The following is a 20,762-nucleotide window of genomic DNA, read 5'->3' as shown; positions in this document are numbered from 1 at the left end:
CCATTCCTGCTTAGACATTTTGCACTTCCTGTCAGTCTCATTTGTTAGACATTTGTATCCCCTTTTGCCTGCTTCATTTGCTGAATTTTTATATTTTCTCCTTTCATCAATTAAATTCAATATGTCCTGCGATGTTCAAGGATTTCTAGTAGAGCTTGTCTTTCTCCGTATTTAATTTCCTGCTGCCTTCATTATTCATTTCTCAGAGGTATCTGTTTATCTTGTACTGTACTGCTTTCTACTGTTCCAGTCAAATGTTCCTAATTATTCCTCTGAAACTCTTAACAACCTCCAGTTCTTTGACTTAGCCAGGTCACATCTCCTTAAGTTACTGCCTTTTTGCAATTTCTTCAGTTTTAATCTGCAGTTCATAATGAATAAATTACGGTCACAGCTCACATCTGCCCCTGGAAATGTCTTACAAAGATTCTGAAATATCTGTCTTACCATCATTTAATCAATATGAAACATTCTGGTGTCTCCAGACCCCTTCCATTTACACAGTGATAAGCCAAAACGTTACTGCCCACTGTGACACTGGATACCTCCTGGTGGCACTGTGGGCGCATGCTGCGGTAACAAAAGTATGTAAGCAGAGAAGTGTGGACACACGCCCAGGTTCGAATCCTGGCCTTGGTACAAATTTTCATTCATTGCTTCAGTTTGCATGTATACATCGCAGATTTTTGAGATTTGAAAAGCTCTCTGGAACCATACAGTTTTGTTTGATTAAAAGCATCTATGTCTGGGTTTCAGGCAGGCTCCCCCATTTCATTCGATGATGAGGTGCTACTCCAACACAGTTGGAGAGCCTCTGCAATGCTGTTCGAGTTGAAGGGGAATACCAAGTGGGCTGTCTCATGAATGGGACCTTGGACTGGTGAGTGAGATGAGCTAGTGTAGTCTGTGCAGTTGTGCAAGGCCATTGCGCCCAGACAGCATATTGGTTAGCACATCTGCCTGGATTTGAATCCCGACCTTGGTATAAATTTTCATTTGTTACTTCAGTTGGCATATATAAATCATTAAGATAGTTAAAGGAAACACTAATTTAATTGTAATGGGGTAATGGAATTTCATAATAAGAAAAGGAAGAGAAGGAAGACTAGTAGATGAGTATTGACATCGTGAAAGGAATGACAGAGGAAGCTGCCTGGAAAAATTTGCACGGAACATAATTTAATCATAGCTAACATTTGATTTAAGAATTGTAAAGGAATGTTGTACACTGATGAGCCAAAACGTTATGACCACCTGCTTAATAGCTTGTTTATTCTTCTTTGGAACATTACTGACTCTGCATATCAGGGATCCAACAGTTTATTGGTAGCTTTGTGGCGGTGTATGAAGATTCATCCATGTGTTGGTTAATTTTGGACACTGGATTAGTATGATTGTGTCCTCCAGCAGTTTTAGAATAGTCCTATGGAGTAACTGGCGTAGAGGAATGAATGATCGCATAGGGTCAGTTATAGGTGAAGCAGATGGTTTATTTACTTAGTGTGTGGCACGAATTAATTATATACAAAAAGTCTAAATTATGAACATTAAATATGCACACAAAATATATAGGTCATATAAATGAGGAAAAAAGAATAGATATAAAAATATATAAACTATATAAAACCATAGAATAACGGGGAACAATCTGGAATTCGGAGGGATCACCAGTGAAGCCTGTCAATGGGCAATCTTAAATTATATGTTTTATGAGTTGCCTAGCAGCTCCACAATCACACTTGGGAGAAGCTATTTCCCCTTCTTTACGAGTCAGCACATCTTCAATGGTTTGTCCGTATTGTATTTAGGGTATCCCAGATTTTTTGAGGCTTGTTGAATCTGGGTGGGGTGCTAGCAAGCAAGGCATATTTTGAAAGGCAGGTGGTGCCTATTTGGTACACTCCTGTATGCAGCAATCAACTAGGCTGAATCCATTTTCATCAAAAATTATTGTACTCTTTAGTGATGTGTTCAGCCAAACCGATGCACAATATTCCACTACCAGATTGAATAGGCCTGAAGTTCTGGCAAGTCTCTGAAAAATGTTCTCAATGTAAATACTGCATTAATTCTTTCCCAGAACATCCACAGCCTCAAAAATCAGTTTTGAATAACATAGCATTCTGACAATCTTCCTCCATTTGTAAACAGAAGGGGAAGAAACAAAATATTGATGAGGATGCAAAGTTAGTTCTTTTTGCTGATGATACAAGTATAGTAGTAACATCCAAAAACCAAGAACTAAGTGATGTAATTGTAAATGAGGTTTTTCACAAAATTATTAAGTGGTTCTCAGCAAACGGACTCTCTTTAAATTTTGATAAAACACAGTACATACAGTTACGTACAGTAAATGGCACAACTCCAGTAATAAATATAGACTTTGAACAGAAGTCTGTAGCTAAGGTAGAATTTTCAAAATTTTTAGGTGTGTCCATTGATGAGAGGTTAAACTGGAAGCAACACATTCATGGTCTGCTGAAACGTCTGAGTTCGGCTACGTATGCTATTAGGGTTATTGCAAATTTTGGTGATAAGAATCTCAGTAAATTAGCTTACTATGCCTACTTTCATTCACTGCTTTCGTTTGGTATCATATTCTAGGGTAATTCATCGTTGATTAGAAAAGTATTCATTGCTCAAAAACGTGTAATCAGAATAATTGCTGGAGCCCACCCACGGTCATCTTGCAGACATCTATTTAAGGATCTAGGGATCCTCACAGTATATATATTCACTTATGAAATTTGTTGTTAATAATCCAGCCCAGTTCAAAAGTAATAGCAGTGTGCATAGCTCTAACACCAGGAGAAAGGATGATCTTCACTATGCAGGGTTAAATCTGACTTTGGCACAGAAGGGGGTAAATTATGCTGCCACAAAAGTCTTTGGTCACCTACCAAACAGCATCAAAAGCCTGACAGATAGTCAACCAACATTTAAAAATAAATTAAAAGAATTTCTAGATGACAACTCCTTCTACTCATTGGCTGAATTTTTAGATATAAATTAAGGGAAGGAAAAAAAAACTAACTTAAGCATTAGTGTCATGCAATATTTTGTGTAATGTAATATCTTGTACAGACATCTTTCATTAACCTGACACGTTCCACATCATTACGAAGTGTCGTATTCATGATCTATGGAACAAGTATTAAACTAATCTAATGACCTTCTTCCATGTACATCACAGTAGTTTACAGTGTGTATCTTAACGACCATCCTGAGTAGATGCAGTTTAAGCTTTTGATTTTGGCATTGTAAAATTAGGATGCCTCTTGGGTCTTTAAGAATTACATTGCACATGCTTATTCTACACTGTTGACGGATTTAAAATTTTGGAGATGCCGGGGATCGAACCCGGGGCCTTTCACATGCAAAGCGAACGCTCTACCACTGAGCTACATCCCCTTTCGATGTAAGACTGCTCTTCTACGGAATGTGGTTTGTTACGATACCGCTCAAGTTGTTTTTGTTTAGTGACATGAAAGCTCTTCGCGTCACATGTATCTCTCTCTCACTGGGACTTAAACGCGATCGCAATCTCTCTCTCTCTCTCTCTCACACACACACACACACTATCGTAAGCAACAGTAGTGTAGCCATTTCGAATGAAATTCTGGAACGAAACAAGGATGGCGAAGAATAAATAGAAACAATTCTAGCAAGTAAACGCTTGCCCGACCTATTACAGTGCACTATGATGAAAATTTGAAACTACTTATTGGAAGTCGTTTTTCTTCGAAGCATTAAGCTTATCACAAACACAAACCCTTCCATTACACTATTGTCTCCTTTTTGAATGTCCGTGAGTTTTTCAACTTCAGAATTCGTTATAAAAACAGTGACGACTAAAGAATTGAAAAACAAAAATACAACCCACAAGGCACCGGAGGGATTCGAACCCTCGATCTCCTGTTTACTAGACAGGCGCTTTAACCAACTAAGCCACGGCGCCAGATGGTTAATTGTTACCATTATTACGGTAACTTTGTGTCTAAAACCACATTTTATTTGCATTAGAATAATAACATTAAATGAATTTGTCTCAGAGTAAAAGAAGTTCTGTATTATTACATATGAGAACAGCTTAACGGGTATAAGACGGCTGCTACTTCTGTAGACTTTATTTTGCTCGAGGCAAATAACTCGGTAGCATAGTGAAAGCATCGGACTAATGCCGTCTTATATGGTTCCGTCATATCTGGAAAGATCAATGTTATGTGTAATATATAATATCCACTATGTTATAAAGTAAATATACAATACAAATATTACCGGTTTACACACTGGAAGTAGCCCACCAATGTGCCACAGAGTTCCAGTTGTAAAAAAAAATTTCAATTCCTTCATAAATTCAGCCATAGTAGCGCTATATATCATTTAGCAACAAATTACGACAGTCTGGATTCGCGACTTTGATCTATTAAAAGTAAGAGTTTAAATAACGCATGACTTTTTTTCGGTTTCAGCTAGAAATACACGAAAAATTCGAAACCCTGTTCCTGTCTCCCATTGCGACGCGTAAGTTTGAAATTTGGCTCAAAGGGGCCTACAACCTCCCTGTGTAATGGTGCAATAACTTGGCGTGCTGAGCCGTCACCCTCGGAATCGGCTACGCTACTAACAGCAAGCTGCGACACATACGAAAAAGAACCTACTGTCTGGGAGCTCATGAGAGGTTAGGGAGGGTTAATGAAGTCACATTGGTATCAAATTTCACCATAATTCTGCCCAACGCCACCCACGATGGAACTACCAAGGATCATCAAAACTATTCGACGAAATCTGGATGCGATCCGAAGCAGCAAAGGGTATTTATGCTTTTTCAGTCCTACTATGGATGCACCTGAAGCCAATAAAAGGCGTTTTACACACTCGAATCACGAACAACATATGTGCGTCATCTGTTCAGGTGTTCTACATAGAATCCTTCCTCTTGAGTACAATGAACGGAACTTTCATACAATCCTGTGAAACCGCAAAAAAATCCTTCTTTGGAATGATCCTCAACTCCTATGTCTCATTGGTTTGAATGTCGATTATGTCGTCAAATTGTTGATCATTCATGTGAATTTTTGCACTTTGTCGTTTGACACTAGGTTTGTACAGATAACACCGTATCTCAGCACCAGTTATGATTTTTCCAGAAAGGAATTGTCCGCAGTTTGCATGTCAATCAAATCGTGGCAGGCGTCCACGCATTGTTGTTTTTTGTTCGGTACTCGTGGTGAGCGGAGCAAACTTTGCACACACGTTTCTCTTCTTCAAAACATTCTGGATAATGCCTTCAACACGTGATTTACAGATGTAACCCCACTGTGATTTGTGACACAATTACACTGACACATTACGGTCACACATCCACTACTAAACATTGCCTGCTCACAACTAACTGGTCAAATGCACGTCCGTAGCTTATAACAGTTGTTAGTTCCTGCTGCCACCATTGTCACTGCATCTACTTTGTTTGTACGCTAAGAATAAAACCGAAACTTTTTGGACGGACGGCAGGGGGAATAGATGGCACACACACACACACGTACGTGGCGTAGCTTGGCACCTATACTCTGTTCACCATAAGAATAAACGTGATGTAAACATTACACCATGTATTGTTCCGCGTTTGCTTTAATTTCATAGGATTTCTTTTCATGTGGAGTGGAAGCCAAGCGTTGTCCAGTACTGTCAAGTACGATAATAAGGATACGTTTTATGCTGTGTTACTTGCACGTAGAGAGCAATAATGCGGGACAACAACTTTACCGTCGCATTATACTTGGACAGCAATGGCCAGCCAGCGGTTCAAGTAACCTGCAGTTGCAGTCCAGACGTAACGAGAGACAAGCAAAGAATATAGCTTGGAATGTCATTTAATTTTTAAAGAGAGGGAGAGAGGTAACACTCAGCAAAACTTCAGCACTACTGCACCCTTCTTAGGTGACCAGACGAAAAGCATAAAATGGTCTCGTACTCGTCTGGCATAGCTTTCTGATTACAAACAAGAGTGATGAAAATATCTACCTTAAACACAGGATAATTTTTCTCGGCAAGCTACGTGTATGTAAAAGCATACTGCAAGGATTTCACTGTTGAATATCGAAGCCACTGAAGGTATTAATTACAGTCAGTCGTCTGTTAATCTCTTAGCTCCTTCCTTATCCGAGAAATACATTTCAGTTCTGGAAATGTCATCTGCTACGTTGAAACGAGTCGATCAACATCAGACTCCACGAAGCCAATTAGCCGTCGCATATTCTTTTGTTTTGTGGCGTGTCGTCCTATATCCCGCCAGCGTTCGGCAGTGACGTGTGAAAAACCTGCGTGCATTAGTTCCAATACGACAGGCAGCTTAACAGTCTCGTTACTTCTCGGGCCAAATCCCTTAAACTGGCTACAGATCAGTTCTGTTGGGTTCATATTGTAGTGGTACAGCTGAAAGTATAAAAATGCAGCATCTGTATGGTGTGCTCTATGCTGTGAAAATGATTGCTTTTCATGTTTCTACGACACTTATATACATCTGTAGCATAAAACAAAAAATAAAGAGTATTTAGTTTTTCATTTTTTCCTTAAAAAATTAAACTTATGTTTTCTTAACTTAAGCAACCTTTATTAAAAGTATATCAAACAATATCTATAATTAAGAATTTATATTTGGAACGAAAACAGGAATTTCGCGTGCAATATGTAGTTAGAAACAAGAAGACGTGCATTATTCATAAAAAGATGATGAATTTTAAAATTACGAGATGTTGGTATTTCAAACTGAACGAGAAAAAGACTCAGGAGAGACTTGAACCAGTGAACCACGGAAAACTAGAAAGCTGATTATCTTTGTAAATTAATGAAAAACATTAAGAACTACCTACTTCTCCGCAGTTTTTAACCGTGTTCCACACACGTGTTTCACTACGGAACATGAAGCAGCCTCAGCCATTTTCATACCGCGTATTAACAGCGCGACAATCAGAGCACAACAGTGTGGAGGATGTGAGTGTACACGATTTTTGAAACAAAAACTACTTAGCTAAAGCTTGATAAGAAAAAACGTTGATGGCTGTTAAACAGATTTGAATAACCATATTAATAACGTATCTAATACATAAGTAGGACCTACTTCTAAGAGCGTAACAACACCAATGTAGGGCTTCTGACCAATCATCGCGTTTACATTAGGTTTATTATGATGAACGGAGCACAGTGCGACGTTTTAAGCGGGTATTCCACGACGATCCGCCGCGAGCGGTACTGGTCTACCGCGATAGTCATCTAGCGGTAGAACAGGTGAAACTACGAAAATTAGCAGTCACATTGTCCGCGCGCCAGAATAAAGAGCAGTTCTGAACTGCTGTCATCCTCACATGTGCACTAGGCTGCGATAACTTGCGCAGTAGCGGGTACCGCAGTGCTTTCTGCTAATTATTTGTTTATTGTTGATTCCCTAGAAGCAAATTACAGATTTTCGTGTTGGAGATTTTCCACTTTTTCTCAATAAGTTGGTTTTATAACTGCAGTATATAAAAAAAATATATTTTTTGGCAGTAGGCTTTCTTTCTTTTATACTGGCTGTTTGTGAAAGCATATTTTTCTATTTTTTGCTTCATATTCTAGAAATGGAATGGAACAAAGAGACTTTAAGCATCCTAATTCAAGCGTACTGCGAAAAAAAGTGTATGTATGATCTGCTATATCATAACAAGGTACGTCGGCATCGTTCATTTCTGAGTAATATGCAGTATTCGTATCTCAATGCTTTAGCTTACGAAAGTTCATGTTTGATTTGATTGCATCTCTTGCTTTATTTCAGCATGCCAGGGAAGAGAAGCTGGCAATGATAGGCGATAAAGTTCGCGCAGTTTTGCCCAGTGCGACAGATGAGGACCACAAAACTCGTTTCATGCCCCGGTGGCCGCACTTTTGCGGAGGGCTAACAACAAAAAAAAAAAGTTTTAAAGGGCTGCGTCACACCAAGGAAAACATTGACCAACATCCCAAGCTGTATGGTAAGTATGAACATTTTGTTGTCCTTCCTTTGTAGGAATTCTGCATTGTATGAGACAGTCTATTCTGTTTGAGAATATAGATGGATATTCCAACTCAAAGCAGTATATTTGCTTATTTTAGTGAATGGTATTTAAGATACCACAGTCACTTTCATCAAATCTGAGTAGCAGGACCATTGTTAATGACCCTTGTCTAAGTATTTACGTAAATTTAAATAAAATTGGTAAACAATAATTACAACAAGAAAATAACACAACAACTATTTCAGAATACTGAGTGGACCAGAGTAGTTGAAGTGACCATAGTAAATCAAGGATGTAATGAAGATGGCACCGGGAATATAAGCTCATAAACAGTGTTCTCATGTTCAGTCTGGGTGCACGCGACCGGTACGAGCGCATGTTAGAATCCTGTCTCGGGCATGGATGTGTGTAATGTCCTTAGGTTAGTTAGGTTTAAGTAGTTCTAAGTTCTAGGGGGCTGATGACCTCAGGTGTTAAGTCCCATAGGGCTCAGAGCCATTTAGTGTTCTCATGTATATCAATGACAATTCATTAGCCATAAAGCTCTCTTGACGAAAAGAATGTATTGATTATATTGTATATTTTTGGTGCAACAAAATAGTACTTCACTTTCATACAAGTTATTTATATTAACAATATTTTACATAGACATCTTTAAACAGGCTACTGTAGTTTATATAACCACTTCAATATGTAATATGTATGTAGAGAATACTGTATCAGATTTCTATTTCCAGTACTCCCAAGACATATTTATTGTGGAATGGACGGAGGGAAATACAGCTGTGTCGGCACCTCAGATACCACCACAATCATCTCTTAGTGAGCCTTATGTTTCAGCAAGAAAGAAGTGTAGGAGGGACAATGAGGACAAATTGGCCACCTCAACACTGTTTGTTTTAAGAGACATTCAAGTGTCAATTAGTGGCGGCAATGAAGATGATAAGTTTGGGTAGTCCGTCGCTGCTGAACAGAAAAAAAAAAAAAATTGAAAAATCGAGCAATTAAGGCTGAAGTAAAATTGAATGTGACGAAATCTATCATGGATGGCATACACAAAGAAATCAGTAACCGATTTTAAAGGTAAGAAATTGCCTTTCATTAATGAGTTATTTTCAAATAAAAGATTGTCTTTTGTAAATTATTACTGTTAAAAGTTGTACTTCTGAACAGCTTCTCACTGCCATGAAACCTAACCTGTTATACTAAAGAATTCACAAAATTTTTCACGCACTTCCCTAGCACACAGTGATATGCGATTTCCACTCTGCTGGGGTATGCTAGGGTGAGATTTCTCTGCTCGTCAGGAACCATGGTTTATGGTGTACAAGTCTGTGTTTTCTGTATCAGCACCTGTCAGATGTGTGCTGTCTGCCTCTTCAATCAAGAAGTTGTGCAGTATGCACAAAGTCTGAACAATTAATTCCACTTTCTGGACAGGTAGTCGAACTGTACTGATAAGAACTCTGAAGCAGTTGGCCAGAATTCCGAAAGCATTTTCCACTACTCGCCCCCCGTCTTGATAGGCTGTAGTTGAAAATCTGTTTGGGCTTCTGGTTCTGGCAGTCTCTATAAGGTTTCATGATTTATGGCTCCAGGTGAAAGGCCTCAGCAGTGTTTGTGCCAGGAATTGATTTTTGCTGTGGTACCTTCAACCAGTTTTCCCAAAGTGCACTCTTCCATTGCACTCAATGTCGATTAAAGAGAATCGGTACCTAGCGTCCACAATAGCTAGTAAAACAACGCTGTGGAATTTTTTTTTATATAATTGAACTATGCTGATCCAGCGTACTGTCACAGTTCACCAAATTCTTTGGCAATTTTCTCCCACTCTTCTTCTGTTGCTGGTGCCTGTAACGTTGTATACGTAATTACTGTCTAAGTGCCACACTCATCCAGACTATTAGATTCCACAGTCGCCAGAAAACGTAATGTTACAACCAGCTTGCAACATAACAGGACATGTACTGGTATTTTATCAATGATCTAGGTTGGTATGATCACAAAACATAAACATATGATTTAATTCTTACTTTCGAAAAGGGGAGATAGCGTCCCTCATGACTGTGTCACACATTCTATCTTCTAATATAGACAGCAGCTTCTCGAAACAGGTCATGTCCACGAAGTTCCGAAATTCTTGCAATCTTCGGGCCTCAGTTCTTTCATGAGCAACATAATCCCCTGTCTTCGTTCCTACTTTCCAGCCAGGGTCGAACTCAACAGTGTCTGGCTTTCCGGTTTCGACGTCGTTGTGCCCTTATCCGAAGATTGACTGTCACAACCAGGGCCATATTTCCAAAGACAAGTGGGTACCCCGTGTGCAAAATGTAAATTTAGATATACATGTACCTGTGTAACGAAGTGCCGTAATATAAAACTAACTGTTTAGTCTGTAATTCAGAGGGACTGATGACCTCAGATATTAACTCCCAAAGTGCTTAGAGCCAGAGTCTGTAATTCAGACCAGTAGTAAACCACATAATAAAATAACAATTACTTAATAAATAATGACATAAAACAATTTCTTATTAAATAGAAACCTTGAGCTGACATAAATAGTTTGAACGAATGACGTTCCACCATGTCACACGGGCCCCCTTGTGTTCGAACGAATGACTTTACAAGAGATCAGACGGTTCTATTTACTTTTCGCGCGTTATCACAGCCTATTTCGCGTATGGGCCAGGTATATCCCGTGTGAATGGTGTAATAGGTCTATGTGAACCAGCGTGTAGTTACAGATATGCACGCTTAGGACGCGGATGTTTGGGTGCACGGTTTACGCGCATCGTGTGACAGCGGCTTTAGCTTGTCACCCTCGTATCCCACCCCCACCAACTCCATAAATAAAATTAAATACTGTAGGGATTTTACAATCTAGCATGCTCGGAGATTTGTAAAAGCCGGATTATCGAGGTAATTTTTAAAAACCTGATTTACAACAATGGATATATGCAAAACCTATAGTTTTAAGGTACACAACAAGTAACCGTTATTTATTAACAGCATAAAGAATTAAAAGTATGTATTACTTTCCTGTAAAGACATAAATGAATTAAAAGTCGGTTACTGCACTGTTTCATTAAACCAGTTTTTAAGGCTCAAAGTGTTTCAAAAGTTCAGTATCCTTTTTAAGCAGTTATGAAATCAAATAAGCAGCACTGATTTGAAGAGACCAGCAACAAGCTAATTAATAATAACTGTTACCAAGAATTTGGTGCAATTTAATTGGAAGAACTGTTTTTAGGAACAACACAGATATCTGACGTGCTCGAGGTTGTAGAGTACGTCTGACTGGAATCAACCACTGATAGTGATCCTGAGAGTTTCTTCTCAGCCCAGTGGAACATTGCAGAAATAGTAACTTGTTTCTTGGATTGAGATCTTTTTGGACAAAAGTTAAGTTTTAGGGCGCGGATATTCACAACTTCAGAAGATTTCTATGACTACTCTCAGCGAATTTCGCGCGAGTGTGTAAGGCCTCTTAAGTCTCAGTGCAAGAGATATGAGCTACAGGCGTTTCTTCTCAGTCATTCTTAGTTTCTGGCGTCGTCAGTCTTTTATTCTTGGATAACTACATTTTTGTCAATGTCGATCCATATGTCAGCTTCTTCTGCTCAAAATGCATTTTGTTCATTAGTGGATGCAGATGTTCCTCGAAAGCCTCGCGCAGTACAGCCAACCGCAATTAGCTACAAACATACGAATTTTTTTAATGCCTGCCGGACTATCGGATCTTCTGGATCAGGCTGTTCCAACCGAGCTCCATGGAGCCGGAGCGCTCACTATAGCAGTTCGGAGCCCGCGTGGAGGGGGAAAGCGAACTCAACTGCCCCCTGGCCGCCTGCAGCCGCAACTGACGCAATAATCCGTGTTCAATGATAGCTATGCGGGAGCCCTGTACCTCTATTGGAGGATACCTTTTTATTCATTGAGCGGGATGGTCGTCCGCAGTGTCTTGTATGTCATAAAGAATTCTGCGACGAGGTACAATATACGACATTATACACGTCTTCACACAGCGCACTACGATCAGGTAGAAGGCGTTGCACGCAGAGAACTGGTAGCCAGGCTTAAGTTCGACATACCAGGAGACGTAAGTTTAAAAACGGTTTCGTAATACGGAGGGTGTCAAAACATGCAACGTAATTTGTGTTCTAGAATGCGTTTATAATTTTCAGGTGAATGACAGCAGAGAAAACACCACTGAATCTGCAATTCGAGCAAGCTACAGGGTCGCTCACATAATTGCGATGAGTGGCAAGCCGTTTTCTGTGGAACCACTCGTAAATCGTGCATCGTAGCAGTTGCAGAATGTTTGTTTCCAAGGGAGGTGCAGGCAAATGAAGGGGTTTGCCTGTCGAAGCAAACAATGTCTCGTCGAATCCTGGACATGGCAGCGGATTTAGAAACACAGCTCAGGAAAAAGGCGGAGAGCTGTGTTGCGTTTTCGTTAGCGCTTGACGAAGCACCGACATATCGGACTGTGCTCAGGAACGAATTCGGGAAAGGCGTTTTGACTCTTCATTGTTTTATTCAGCAAGATGCACTGTGTGCTGAAACAGTAGAGCTAGGTGTCGTAATGAAAGATGTGAAGTATTTGAATTTTGTGCGGCTTCACGGTATGAATCATCACTAATTCAAAGGATTCCTGAAAGATATGGAAGCAGAGTATGGGGATATACCCTACCACACTACAGTTCGTTGGCTGAGTCGGGGAAAAGTTCTTGATGTTTTCTTTGCCCTTTTTCTCGAAATGAAAGGGGAAGAAATGCGTTGTCTGAAAGATATAAAATGGATATCAGACCTGGCGTTCCTAGCTGACATAACTATGCATCCGAATAATTTAAATCTGTCATTGCAGGGCAAAGGGCAGCTAATCGTTGACATGCACGACCAAATCAAAGCATTCATGGAAAAGTTACGTTTGTTTGAGAGGCAGATGAGTAATGGACATTTAACGTTCGTCAATCGTTTTGCTCTATAAAACTACTTGAAGGTACTACTTTCGGCGATTACCAAGGAAAGTTAAAGCATCTCATCGCGCAGTTTGAAACACGATTCCGAGACCTCACTAGTTTGGAAATGGAACTTAAGGTGTTCAGCACTCCTTTTTCAGTTTCCCCCGATGACTTGTCTTCGTCACTTCAATTGGAGATTATTGATTTGCAAAATGCAACTTTGTCGAAAGAGAGGTACTACAACACGTTGGATTTGTCACGATGGTATCGTTCATTACAGCAAAAAACATTTCCCAAGCTTCACAACAATGCCGCTCTGATCATGTGCATGTTTGGATCTACGTATTGTTGTGAGCAGCTTTTCTCAGCAATGAAAAGAGTAAAAACTAAGGAACGATCGTTTCTTCAGGATGCAACAATGAAGGCCATCCTCCGCATTAAAGCTGCGAGCACTTTGACGCCTGATATTTCCGGTCTTCTAATGAAAAGAAAATGTCAAGCTACAGTGGTCCAATAAATTTAGTATGCAATTCCTTGTAAAACAGTTGTTTCTTATTTATTTCCTGAACATCATATTTCCTGGTGTAGCATGTCACCACGTCTTAGCAGCTAAGAGTATGAGGTTGTCGACCTTGTAAGATGCAGCTGGCACATCAAAACGCTTGCCTTGCCGCCTGCCTCAGCCAGCCGTGCCAGGTGCGGGCGTGCCGGCCCACTTGAATGGTCACAGCGAGCGGCACGGCTCCCTGGAGCAGGGCTCACAAAGCAGCCGACGAGCTGGAACAGCCTGTTCTGGATTGCCGGGGTCTTGCTGTATTGTTCTTGGGGTGGGGGAGTGGGGTTGATGCAGTATCTGATGTAGATGGTTAAGTAACAAAAATATAATATTAAATTTTTGTTAACAGTTTTATAAATGGAAACTAAGTACAATCAGTTATAGTTGATTAGTAGTGAAGGAGTACACATAACCTAGGCCTATCTTAGTGACAGGTGACTTTAACAGTTAGCCAGGGCCAGTTCGAAAACATTTTTCCACACAAACTGTCGCACCTTCTTTTCCCTCGTACACTTTTACCCGTGTCAGTTTTCGGTACCTATATAGCAATCAAAGCTATAAAAGCAATAAAAGCAGGCGCCCCTCTCAACTTAACACCCAATCGGCAGCTATGTCGCTTGGGTGACCCTACCTGTAGCTTCAAGTCGTTCCTTACTAACTTTTTTTGCTGCAAATGTAGAAACTGCGCATCAAAATCAATACCTTTCGCTACATTTTTTCGATTGACACAATTGCCAAACTACGAGTCACGCTTGGATCTTAGTGCACCTAACACATGTCTTGACCAGTTTGAGTTTTGAAAAACTTCTCCTACATAACGATATCGAAACACATAAAGTTAGCCACAAATAATCCTGTTCTAACAGAGAGTCATGACGGATACAGGGATTATTGAACACAAGGTCACTGTAGCGAGGCTCAAAACCGTTTCAACCAAAACCACTAAAAATAAACGCAAAATATATCTACTTAAAACAGCAGATAAAAATTCGCTTGATGCCTTCCTAAGAGAGAGTCTGCATTTCTTCCAAGCTAATTACGTAAGTGTGGACCAGATATGGCTCAAATTCAAAGATACAGTATCGACAGCAATAGATAGATTCATACCGCATTAAGTTAATAAGAGATGGGACTGATCCACCATGGTACACAAAACACGTCAGAACACTGTTGCAGAAGCAACGAAAAAAGCATGCCAAATTTAGAAGAACGAAAAATCCCCAATACTGGCTAAGATTCACGGAATCTCGAAATTTAGTGCGAACCCCAATGCGAGATGCTTTTAATAGTTTCCACAATGACATATTGTCTCAAAAAATGGTAGAAAACCAAAAGAGATCCTGGTCGTATGTAACGTACACCAGCGGCAAAAAACAGTCAATACCGTCATTGCTCGATAGCGATGGAAATGTTACCGATGATGGTGCCACTAAAGCGGAGTTACTAAATACATTCCTTCACGAAAGAAGTCGAAGTAAATATTCCAGAATTCAACCAGAACAGCTGTTAGCATTGGTGACATAAAAGTAGATACCTTAGCTCAAATCACTTAAGAAAGGCAAGTCTTCCGGTCCAGATGGTATACCAATCAGGTTCCTTTCAGAGTATGCAGACACAATAGCACCTTTCTTAGCAATCATATACAACCTCTCACTTGACGAAAGGTCTGTTCCTAAAGACTGGAAGGTAGCACAGGTCGCAACAATATTCAAGAAAGGAAATAGGAGTAACCCATAGAATTACAGACCCATATCACTGATCTCATTTTGCAGTAGGATTTTGGAGCGTATACTGTTCTCGAACCTTATGAATCACCTTGAAGAAAATGACTTATTGATACATAACCAACACGGATTCAGAAAATATCGTTCTTGTGCAACACAGTTAGTTCTTTATTCCCATGAAGTAATGAGGGCTGTCGACAAGGGAACTCAGATAGATTCCATATTCCTAGATTTCCAGAGGGCTTTTGTTACCGTTCCTCACAAGCGACAATTAATCACATTGCTTGCATTTGGAGTATCGTCTCAGTTGCGGGACTGGATTCGTGATTTCCTCTCAGAGAAGTCACAGTTCGTAGTGATGGACGGTAAATCATCGAGTAGAACAGAAGTGATATCTGGCGGTCCGCAAGGTAGTGTCATAGGCCCTCTGCTGTTCCTAATTTATATAAATGATCTAAGCGATAATCTGAGCAGCCCCCTTAGATTGTTCGCAGATGACGCTGTAATTTACCGTCTAATAAAATCATCAGGCCATCAATTCCAATTACAAAATGATCTAGAGAGAATTTCTGTATGGTGCGAAAGAAATCCGATAAATTTTGGGTATACGATAATCACACAAATCTAAGGGCTGTCAGTCCGACTAAATACCTAGGAATTACAATTACAAGCAACTTAAATTGGAAAGACCACATAGATAATATTGTAGGGATGGCGAAAGAAAGACTGCGCTTTGTTGGCAGAACACTTAGGAGATGGCGGCAAACCCACTAAGAGACAGCCTACGTTACACTTTTCCGTCCTCTGCTGGAATATTGCTGTGCGGTATGGGGCCTTTACCAGGTAGGATTGACAGAGGACATCGAAAAAGTGCTCGTTTAGTGTTATCGCGCAATAGGAGTGAAAGTGTCACTGATATGATACGCGAGTTGGGGAGGCAGTAACTGAAACAAAGGCGGTTTTCTTTGCGGCGAGATCTATTTACGAAATTTCAATAACCAACTTTCTCTTCCGAATGCGTAAATATTTTGTTGACACCCACCTACATAGGGAGAAATGGTCATCATAATAAAATAAGAGAAATCAGAGCTCGAACGGAAAGATTGAGGTGTTCCTTTTTCCCACGTGCCATTCGAGAGTGGAATGGTAGAGAAGTAGTATGAAAATGGTTGAACCCTCTGCCACGCACTTAAGTGTGAATTGCAGAGCAACCATGTAGATGTAGATGTAGATTTAAGAAAAGTCTGAACGCCGTAGCGAGCTTTAGAACGGATTCCGAAAATTCACATTCAACGATGAACTGCAAGAATCTTAAAGACGTGCAACCAACAGAACTTTGGCTGCTAGCAGATACCTTCTCAGCCGTGGAATTTCTGCAAGCATACATCCTTTAGAAACATCATGATAATTATAAACTTCAAATTTTACAATTAGCGGAAATTGCGTTCCTGAGGTGTCAATCAGATCGCTGGGCTTTAAAACAGCAAAATGATCTCATATATCCGTATCTTCCATGGTTTTGCAACATGTATTGATTTCTTGTAGAAACTTGCCAATGCTATTTAATATGTATTGATTTCTTGAAGAAATTTGTCACTGCACTTTAACCAGTTCCTGATATAAAGTCAGCGTCTCATCTCCTATCTTCACTCCATTATGTTCTTCATTCTCAGAGTTCTGCTTTTTTTCTGCCGGAATGTCGATCTCATATGTTGTTGTTGTTGTTGTGGCCTTCAGTCCTGAGACTAGTTTGATGCAGCTCTCATTGCTAATCTATCCTGTGCAAGCTCCTTATCTCCCAGTACCTACTGCAACCTACATCCTTCTGAATCTGCTTAGTGTATTCATCTCTTGGTCTCTCTCTACGATTTTTACCCTCCACGCTGCCCTCCAGTGCTAAATTTGTGATCCCTTGATGCCTCAGGACATGTTCTACCAACCGACCCCTTCTTCTAGTCAAGTTGTGTTACAAACTTCTCTTCTTCCCAATCCTAATCAATACCTCTTCATTAGTTACGTGATCTACCCACCTAATCTTCAACATTCTTCTGTAGCACCACATTTCGAAAGCTTCTATTCTCTTCTTGTCCAAACTATTTATCGTACATGTTTCACTTCCATACATGGCTACACTCCATACAGATACTTTTAGAAACGACTTCCTGACACTTAAATCTATGCCCAATGTTAACAAACTTCTCTTCTTCAGAAACGCTTTCCTTGCCATTGCCAGTCTACATTTTATATCCCCTCTACTTCGACCATCATCAGTTATTTTGCTCCCCAAATAGCAAAACTCCTTTACTACTTTTAGTGTCTCATTTACTAATGTAATTCCCTGAGCATCACCCGACTTAATTCGACTACATTCCATTATCCTCGTTTTGCTTTTGTTGATGTTCATCTTATATCCTCCTTTCAAGACACTGTCCATTCCATTCAACTGCTCTTCCAAGTCCTTTGCTGTCTCTGACAGAATTACAATGTCATCGGCGAACCTCAAAGTTTTTATTTCTTCTTCCTGGATTTTAATACCTACTCCGAATTTTTCTTTTGTTTCCTTTACTGCTTGCTCAATGTACAGATTGAATAACATTGGGGAGAGGCCACAACCCTGTCTCACTCCCTTCCCAACCACTGCTTCCCTTTCATGCCCCTCGACTCTTATAACTGCCATCTGGTTTCTGTACAAATTGTAAATAGCCTTTCGCTCTCAGTATTTTATCCCTGCCACCTTTAGAATTTGCAAGAGAGTATTCCAGTCAACATTGTCAAAAGCCTTCTCTAAGTCTACAAATGCTAGAAACGTAGGTAAGTCGTAAGGTCAGTATTGCCTCACGTGTTCCCATATTTCTACGGAATCCAAACTGATCTTCCTCGAGGTCGGCTTCTACCAGTTTTTCCATTCGTCTGTAAATAATTCGTGTTAGTATTTTGCAGCTGTGACGTATTAAACTGATAGTTCGGTAATTTTCACATCTGTCAACACCTGCTTTCTTTGGTATTGGAATTATTATGTTCTTCTTGAAGTCTGAGGGAATTTCGCCTGTCTCGTACATCTTGCTCACCAGATGGTAGAGTTTTGTCAGGTCTGGCTCTCCCAAGGCCGTCAGTATTTCTAATGGAATGTTGTCTACTCCCGGGGTCTTGTTTCGACTCAGGTCTTTCAGTGCTCTGTCAAACTCTTCACGCATTATCGTATCTCCCATTTCATCTTCATCTACATCCTCTTCCATTTCCATAATATTGTCCTCAAGTACATCGCCCTTGTATAGACACTCTATATACTCCTTCCACCTTTCTGCTTTCCCCTCTTTGCTTAGAACTGGGTTTCCATCTGAGCTCTTGATATTCATACAAGTGGCTCTCTTTTCTCCAAAGGTGGCTCTAATTTTCCTGTAGGCTGTATCTGTCTTACCCCTAGTGAGATAAGCCTCTACATCCTTACGTTTGTCCTCTAGCCATGCCTGCTTAGCCATTTTGCACTTCCTGTCGATCTCATTTTTGAGACGTTCGTACTCCTTTTTGCCTGCTTCATTTACTGCATTTTTATATTTTCTCTTTTCATCAATTAAATTCAATATTTCTTCAGTTACCCAAGGATTTCTACTAGCCCTCGTCTTTTTAACTACTTGATCCTCTGCTGCCTTCACTACTTCATCCCTCAGAGCTACCCATTCGTCTTCTACTGTATTTCTTTCCACCATTCCTGTCAATTGTTCCCTTATGTTCTCCCTGAAACTCTGTACAACCTCTGGTTCTTTCAGTTTATCCAGGTCCCATCTCCTTAAATTCACACCTTTTTGCAATTTCTTCCGTTTTAATCTACAGTTCATAACCAATAGATTGTGGTCAGAGTCCACATCTGCCCCTGGAAATGTCCTACAATTTAAAACCTGGGTCCTAAATCTCTGTCTTACAATTATATAATCTATCTGATACTTTTTAGTATCTCCAGGATTCTTCCATGTATACAACCTTCTTTTATGATTCTTGAACCAGGTGTTAGCTATGATTAAGTTATGCTCTGTGCAAAATTCTAACAGACAGCTTCCTCTTTCATTTCTTAGCCCCAATCCATATTCACCTACTACGTTTCCTTCTCTCCCTTTTCCTATACTCGAATTCCAGTCACCCATGACTATTAAATTTTCATCTCCCTTCACTATCTGAATAATTTGTTTTATTTCATCATACATTTCTTCAATTTCTTCGTCATCTGCAGAGACAGTTGTCATATAACTTGTACTACTGTAGTAGGTGTGGGCTTCGTATCTATCTTGGCCACAATAATGCGTTCACTATGCTGTTTGTAGTAGCTTACCCGCATTCCTATTTTCCTATTCATTATTGAACCTACTCCTGCATTACCCCTATTTGATTTTGTGTTTATAACCCTGTAGTCACCTGACCAGAAGTCTTGTTCCTCCTGCCACCGAACTTCACTAATTCCCACTATATCTAACTTTAACCTATCCATTTCCCTTTTTAAATTTTCTAACCTACCTGACCGATTAAGGAATCTGACATTCCACGCTCCGATCCGTAGAATGCCAGTTTTCTTTCTCATGATCTCATATATGTGTCCAAAAATCGATGTGCTTCATCGAAAAGATAATTTCTCATTTTTCAAAAAGACTTATCATCTCAATAATATACGTTTCGAAGCCAGCTCAGAATCTGTAAATACTTGTAAATACACAAAAATGAGAAATCACACAATGCAGGTAACAGACGTTTCTAGAGATTAGATAGTTCGTCACTGACATTGTTGTCTTTCTAAAGTATTTAAACAAAGGTTTACCAGCTTTGTAGTGAACATTCAACCACGTATCTGACAGTCTCTTAATTGAAACTCCAAGGTTTTTTCAGAATGATCATCCGTATGTGGGTAGAAGCCGAGTGAAACACGTATAGGTTCCAAAAGAGTCACATATAACAGAACTGTTGGAAAAGCGTGTAATCCATATAGACTGGGAACAAACATTGCCCTAGGATCAAGTTCACAAATTCTTTCTTGAACTGTTGAAAGCACTCCAGACAATTGTAGAAGCATTGCAGTATCCTTGTAATCAGCATGCTGTTATATCCAAACATCCTATTCAATAACTTGTAAAATATCTTCCGTCATATTAACGGCTTTCTTTTTCCCACACTGCTGAAAATAGGATTGAAATTACTCCTTTACTTCTATGTGAACATAACGAATGATTTCACCCATCTGAGCTACGTGTGACATGTCCAGCATGCAGTCAAAGATGATAGAAAAATACTTAAAACTTTTCATATAATCTGAAATATTTTCCTTGGCAATTCCATCCAGAAGTGACACGTTCGTTTTGTGCACTGGGGGATAAATAGCTTGCACGTATTTTGCCTGGCTGTAATTGTGTGGACCGTACTAGTCTGATCAATTGTTCACTTAGTACAGCATAATAATCACGTTATGTAGCTATAGTCCAAATCAACTGTAGAAAATTTCCTTTGT

The 20,762-nt window shown here is 39.8% G+C and overlaps 2 non-coding genes across 2 annotated transcripts; both read right to left on the bottom strand.

Annotated features, from left to right (window-relative positions):
* Positions 1–3,339: 3,339 nt before the first annotated feature.
* Trnaa-ugc (transfer RNA alanine (anticodon UGC)) lies at positions 3,340–3,411 on the bottom strand. The gene has a single exon. It is a non-coding gene; the product is annotated as a tRNA-Ala (tRNA).
* Positions 3,412–3,884: 473 nt separating this feature from the next.
* Positions 3,885–3,958, bottom strand: Trnat-agu (transfer RNA threonine (anticodon AGU)). Its single transcript has one exon. It is a non-coding gene; the product is annotated as a tRNA-Thr (tRNA).
* Between the last annotated feature and the right edge of the window lie 16,804 nt (positions 3,959–20,762).

Source organism: Schistocerca gregaria, chromosome 4 (assembly GCF_023897955.1).
Source record: "Schistocerca gregaria isolate iqSchGreg1 chromosome 4, iqSchGreg1.2, whole genome shotgun sequence".
NCBI lineage: Eukaryota > Metazoa > Arthropoda > Insecta > Orthoptera > Acrididae > Schistocerca > Schistocerca gregaria.
Note: the sequence above shows the minus strand (reverse complement) of the source record. Positions and strands in the feature narration are given on the sequence as shown.